A 7622-nucleotide genomic window follows, 5' to 3' on the forward strand; every position below is an offset into this window, starting at 1 on the left:
GTTTTTTTCAATCTATACAGAGATCTGTTATCTTACATTCCAAAAAAATTGTTATGTTTGAAAATAATTTTTAAGTAGACCATTTTATTCATTGGTCAATATAATAAAAAATAATTGTGTTCATAAATGTCAAAAGTTATATAATTTCAGCAGAGTGTGGTGGTGCCTGCCTGTTGTCCCAACTACTTGAGAGGCTGAGGCAAGAGGATCTCTTGTGTCCAGGAGATCCGGACTGTAGTGCAGTATGCCAAACAGGTGTTTGCCCTAAGTTTGGCATCAATATGGTGTTGTCCCAGGAGTGGACCAAATTGCCCAAGGAGGGGTGAATCAGCCCGGATTGGAAATGGAGCAGGTCAAAACTCCTGTGCTGATCAGCAGTGGGATCACTTCTGTGAGTAGCCACTGAACTCTAGCCTAGGCACCACAGCAAGATTCCCACATCTTATAAAAAATAGTAATAATAATTTCAGTTATTTTTATCACACTCTTTCTTTCTCAAATGGGTACCATTTTGAACTGCAAATTATGTGGTCACTCTAGTCATGACCAAAAACAATAAAAGGAAAAGCAAATTGGTTGTGGGGAAAACATAAACAAAGTAATATTTAGAGAGCACCTGAATTAAGTATTGTATTATTGTTGTAATTTTATGACAGAAGAAATTGAAGCTAAAACTGCTAACTGGTTTACTCCAAGAGTATCTAACCACCATGTGAGATGCTAATGTAAGCCTATCTTATTCCTAAGCTTTCTCTATGCCCGTATTTTCCCCTAACAGACTGTGTATACAGAATTTTTTATTTATTCATGACTTACCTTTTTCTGAGCTGCTATAGAGAATCCCTAATGATCATTAATTAATAAAATCCTTTTAGAGATCACTACATAAAGTTTCCTATGTGAGCAGCATTTTAACAGTAAATCACTATCTGTAGTTAAGAGTTTCTGGTTCTTTATTTGGGGCTCATATTTAGAACATTCTGATATATAAGAGATTAACAGATTAAAATATAATGTTTTTATACAGAAATGAAGACCATAACTTGCCACAAATCTATTAAGTACCTAATTTGATTGTCTTATAAAAGCTGGCATTCTAAGCAAGATTTAGGAATTTGAAGGGAGAAGAGGAAGCAGCTGACCAGAGAATCCATAAGAACAATAAGGACTAACATACATCAAACATTACTCTGTGCTCTACTTACCACAAACATTATTTCATTTTACCCTCACCCCAATATAAAGAGATAGGAACCATTATTAATCCCATTTCACTGATGATGAAAACTGAGGCCTAAATAGTTGAATAGCAGGAGATAACCCTAATATAACTAGGAGAGCTTAGATTCCACCTCTTGTAGCCCTTCTGAAGAACTCAGACCTTAGATACTACTAAAATGCAACAAAGCAGATTGGTCAAAGCAGATCTGGCTTCTGAGGAGGAGAATATTTTTTTCTTCACTTTAAGTAGTTGCATTTTATTATATTTTGTTGCTCTTACATAAAAGAAAATTTATAAAACAAAACATCTTGAGTTTATACACATGAAGCTCTTTAGTCAACTAGATTTCCACCATGTTGTTTCCAGTGCTCTTCCCCACTCTCACTGCATCACTCTGCCCCCATATGGTGGTGGCAATGCATACACTCCAGAAAAGAAGAAACATTTTAAACAACATTTAGTGATAAACTTATGAGACATCTGTCTTCATCATCATTAACTAGAACACCAAAGACTTCCCACATTGTAAAACACCATTATTTGACAAAAAAGATTTTAAGAAATGAAGTCCATTAAAATAAATAAATGCAGTCTATTTCATGTTAGTGAAACCAAGTTTATCAATTTAAATTTTGCTACATGCAAATAAAATACTATTTTTAAAAATAGGGAGAGAGACTAGGAAGGCCAATTAGAAGCAGCTGTGGTCCACGGCATTCATGAGAGGAATGAAATGGGAGAGTGAATACAGCACCTTCAACTGAAATATCCAGGCTCTCACATTGGGACTGATGAGGGAAACAACTCCACCCATAGAGGATGAAGAAAAGCAGGGTGGGCGACAGTCCACCTGGGAATAACACAGAGCCAAGGGAACCCCCACCCCCAGTCAAGGGAAGTGGTGAGTTATTGTGCAACCCCAGGAAACCACGCTTTTCCCACAGATCTTTGTAACCCATAGATCAGGAGATCCCCTTGTGAATCCATGTCTCCAGGGCCTTGGGTTCAACACACATAACTGTGTGAAGTCTTGGCAGAGTAGTTGCTCAGGCAAATACAGAGACCCAGGAGCTTTGTATCCTCCAGCCCCAGAATCCCCAACAAACGTGTCTGGAACTCCGGCAAGGTGGGAGGTCCATATGTATCTTTTGGAAGGGTGTGGAATCCAGGGAGCTGAGCAGTGTCATTCTGCAGGCCCCACTTCCACAGCACCTCACAAGATAAGACCCACTGACTTAGAATTCCAGCCAGATACCAGCAACAGGGTAGAGGCTGACTGAATAGAGACCCTAAAAGGAGTGGTGGGTGCCACCTCTGCTGTTTGATTTCCTCAGCCATGCCAGTCTGTGGGCTTTGGAGAATCCAGGTGGTCCAGATGAGGAAGGCTCCCCGCAGCAGCACCGCACAGCAGCTTTGCCAGACTGTGGCCAGACTGCTTCTTTAAGCAGAGCCCTGATCCATCTCCTTCACTTAGTGAGACCTCCCGGCCAGGCCCTCCAGCCACACCCACCTGCACAGATTGAGGACTGAGCTCTGATCTCTCCCTGGGATGGAGTGCCTTGGATAGGGGAGGGCACCACCTGGGTTAGTTGGATGACTCAGCGGTTCCAACCTATGGGCTTTGGAGACTCCAAGACAACAGGGGCAGAAGTGGTTCCCCACCAAGACACAGCAGTTTCATCAAGGCATGGCAAGATGCTTCTTTAAGTGTGATCCCAATCCACTCCTCATGGGACAGATCCTCCCAGCCAGGACCTCCAGCCACTCTTAGTGGACTTCTCAGCCAAAACCCTACAAGCTAGTAGGAGGGATTGTAGAAGCAACATATAGAGAGTGAACAGATAATCCCATAGAAAGACACAGAAAAACCTAGAAAAATCTCAATTTAACAACCTAACATCACAACAAAAGGAACTAGAGAACCCAGAGCAAACAAACCCCAAAACGAGAAGAAGACAAGAAATAACCAAGATCAGAGCTGACCTGAAGGAAATAGAGACACAAAAAAAACTTCAAAAAATCAGCTAATCCAGAAAAAATAATACAATAGATAGCTAGATAGACTAATAAAGAAGAAAAGAGAGAAGATTCAAATAAACACAATCAGAAATGATAATGGGAATATCACCACTAACCCCACAGAAATACAAACTACCATCAGCAAATGCTATAAACACCTCTAGGCAAATAAATTAGAAAACACAGAAGAAAGGATAAATTTCTGGACACATACACCCTCCCACAACTGAGCCAGGAAGAACTTGAATCCCTGAATGACCAATAATGGGTTCTGACATTGAGGCAGTAATAAATATCCTATTGAAAAAAAAAAAAAAAAAAGCCCAGTACCAGATGGAGTCACAGCTGAATTCAACCAGAGGTACAAAGAAGAGCTGGTACCATTTCTACTAAAACTACCTTAAAAAATCAGAAAAGGACTCCTCTCTAGTTCATTCCATGAGGCCAGCATCATCCTGGTACCAAAATCTGGCAGAGATACAACCAAAAAAGAAAACTTCAGGCTAATATGCTTGATGAATATTTATGCAAAAACCCTCAACAAAATACTGCCAAACCAAATCCAGCAGCACATCAAAAAGCTTATTAACCAAAATCAAGTAGGCTTTATCCCCAGGATGCAAGATTGATTCAACATCTTCAAATTAATAAATGTAATTTATAACATAAAGAGATTCAAAGACAAAAAACATAATTATCTCAATAGATGCAGCAAATATCTTTAAAGAATTTCAATATCCCTTCATTTTAAAAACTCTCAATAAACTAGGTATTGAAGTAGCATACTTCAAAATATTAAAAGGGCATATGACAAACCCATGGCCAATATCATACTGAAAGGGCAAAGCTGGAAGTATTCCCCTTGAAAACTGGGACAAGATAAGGATTCCCTTTCTCACCACTCCTATTCAACATAGTATCGGAATTTCTGACCAGGGTAATCAGGCAAGAAATAAATAGTATTCAAATAGAAAAAGAGAAAGTCAAATTGTCTCTGTTTGCAGATGACATGATCCTATATCTAGAAAATCCCATCATCTCAGCCCAAAAGATTCTTAAGCTGATAAGCAGCTTTAGCAAAATCTCAGGATACAAAATCAATGTGCAAAAAATGCTAGCATTCCTATACACCAAAAACAGATAAGCTGAGGGCCACAATATGAATGAACTCCCATTCACAATTGCCACCAAAAGAGTAAAATACCTAGGAATATAGCTTACAAGGGAAGTAAAGCACCTCTTTAAAGATAACTACAAACCACTGCTCAATTAAATCAGAGATGACAGAAGCAAATGGAAAAATATTCCATGCTCATAGATAGGAAGAATCCATATCCCAAAAATGGCCATACTGCCCAAAGCAATTTATAGATTCAATGCTATTTCTATTAAACTACCATTGACATTCTTCACAAAATTAGAAAAGAATATTTTTAAATTCATATGGAACCATACGAGCACAAATAGCCAAGACAATCCTAAGCAAAAAGAATAAAGCTGGAGAGATTATGCTACCCAACTTCAAACTATACTACAAAGCTACAGTAACCAACAGAGCATGGTACTGGTACAAGAACAAACACATAGACCAATGGAACAGAACAGAGAACCCAGAAATAAGACCACACACCTACAACCATCTGATCTTTGACAAACCTGACAAAAACAAGCAATGGAGAAAGGATTACCTATTTATTAAATGGTCCTGGGAGAACTGGCTAGCCATAGGCAGAAAATTGAAACTGGACCCCTTCCTAACACCATATATAAAAATCAACTCAAAATGGATTAGACAGTTAAATGTAAAACCCAGAACTATAAAATCCCTAGAGGAAAATCTAGGCAATACCACTCAGGACATACATTTCATGACAAAAACACCAAAAGCAGTTGCAGCAACAAGCAAAAATTGACAAAGAGGATCTAATTAAACTAAAGAAATTCTGTATAGCAAAAGAAACTATCATCAGCATGAACAGACAACCCACAGAATGGGAGGAAGGGAGAAAGCAGCTGACATCTCTTCTGAGTCCCAAAGTTATAAAAGTTTTTCATGTCATTGAAGGAAAAGAATTAGAGCCAATGTCAGACTCATTACATTTTAATTGGATCATCGTAATTGCTAACAAAAATGTTAAAAGCAAATTAAAAGCTGTATAGAAGAGTGATAAAGTTGAGTCACAAATCAAGAATTCTAGAGAGAAATAGAAAGATATTTTAACCTTTACTTTTGGATTGTTTGGTTATTTTTACACGTGGAATATATGGGCTGAATCAATAGTGTTCTATGAACCCACTGTACCAAAATAATTGTTCAATCGATTTAAAATAAAATAATTACCAATAAAATCCCAATTTTTAAAGAAGTATATAGAAAAGATGCCTGAGTTTTTTCTAATGTATAAAAAGTATTAGCAAATGAGTCTCACAGTATAGTCTGAGCTGCCCTTTCATTCAATAAATAATCACTGAGTGTTTGCTCTGGATCAGTACTAGGGATATAACAACTGAACAAACCAAAGCTTTTGTTCTAAGGCGGTTTACACTCAAGGCTGGAGATGGGGACAGTGGTGAACAGGCAATAACAGCAGCATGCCACTGCTACCAGGACGACTGAAGTTGAGTGATGGGGATAGAGAATGAAGAGGGCTGGTTTTGTTTTGTTTCAGTTTGTTGGTTTTTGGTTTTCGTTTTTGTTTTTTTGAGATGGAGTCTTGCTCTGTCTCCCAGGCTGGAGTGCAGTGGTGTGAACTTGGCTCACTACAACCTCCTACCTTCCCAAGTAGCTGAGACTACAGGCACGCACCACCACACCCAGCTAATTTTTGTATGTTTAACAGAGACGGGGTTTTGCCATGTTGGTCAGGCTAGTCTCAAACTCCTGACCTCAGGTAATCCACCTGCCTTGGCCTCCCAAAGTGCTGGGATTATAGGCATGAGCCACAATGCTCAGCCTGAAGGGGGCTATTTTTATATATAGGGAAGACAGAGAAAGCCTCCCGTGACATTTGGGTACAGAGATGAAAGTGAGGACGTGGGCAAACCATGAAAAACACTCCAGGCAGAAGGCATAGCAGATGCAAAGTCCCTGAGGTGACAAGTGAAAAGGCCAGAGTAGTGGGAGCACGCTGTGTGGGGGAGGGGGACAGGCGGGGAGAAGGAGAGAGAGAGAATGAGCTGAGTGTTCACTGGGAGATGGCAGATCACTGGGAAGATAGTGAGACCTTTGGCTCCAACCCTCACTGAGATAGGCATCCATCCCTTAAAGGATTTTGAGCCAAGGAGCGCCTGCCTTAGCTTTAAAAGGATTGCCTCAGCTTTGCATGAAGAATTTACTATAGGTAAGGGTGGGACACGGGTGGAACCGAGAACATCTGCTAGGAGGCCACTGCTGAGATCTGGGCAAAGGCTAGTGGTGTCCGAGGTAGGGTCAGAGTGTTGGTGGAAGTAAGAAGTAGTTGGATTTCAGGTACCTTTGCAAGATAAAACCAATAATATTAACTAATAAACTGGATTTTTTTTACTTCTAATTTTTATTTTAGGTTCAGTGGTATGTGTGCCAGTTTGTTAGGAGTGATATATTATTTTCCTGTGACTGCTGTACAAATTACCACAAACCATATGACTTTAAAACATGAGAAATGTATTCTCTCACAGAGTTGGAGGTCAAAGTCTCAAATCAAGGTATTGGCCAGGCCATATTCCCTTCAAAGATCCTAGGGGAGCTTCTTCCAGCCTCTGGTGGCTCCTGGTGTTCCTTGGCTTATGGCAGCATAACTCCAATACCTACTTTCATCTTCACATGGTCTTTTCCTTTGTGTCTCTCTGTTTTCTCCTATTTCTGCTTCTTATCTAAGTGCTTGTCATTGGTTTAGGGCCCACTGTAATCCAGGATGAGCTCATTTTAGAATCCTTTACTATAATTACATATTTAAAAATCCTTATTCCAAATAAGGCCACATTCTGAGGTTCCAGGTGAATGTAACATTTAGAAGGACACCATTAAACTCCTACAGGTGGGAAACAGAGTTCTACTTTGAGACGCAATATTTCAGATACTTCTTATATATCCTAGCAAAGAAGTCAAATATGCCACTGAATTTATGTTTCAAGTTCAAGAGAAAATCCTGCAATGGAAATAATAATTTGGATGTTACCAATGTATTACATTTCTAGTCCAATAAATTTTTTACCAAAATATCTGAAACATGACTGAGTTTGAAACACAAGTCAGAAACCCATTTTCTTTTTCTTTTTTTTGTTAATTGCATTTTAGGTTTTGGGGTCCATGTGAAGAACATGCAAGATTGTTGCATAGGTACACACGCGGCAGTGTGATTTGCTGCCTTCCTCCCCTTCACCTATATCTGGCATTTCTCCC

The sequence above is a fragment of the Aotus nancymaae genome, unplaced genomic scaffold, assembly GCF_030222135.1.
Source record: "Aotus nancymaae isolate 86718 unplaced genomic scaffold, 86718_ANA_hifiasm-v0.15.2.pri h1tg000008l, whole genome shotgun sequence".
Classification (NCBI taxonomy): Eukaryota; Metazoa; Chordata; class Mammalia; order Primates; family Aotidae; genus Aotus; species Aotus nancymaae.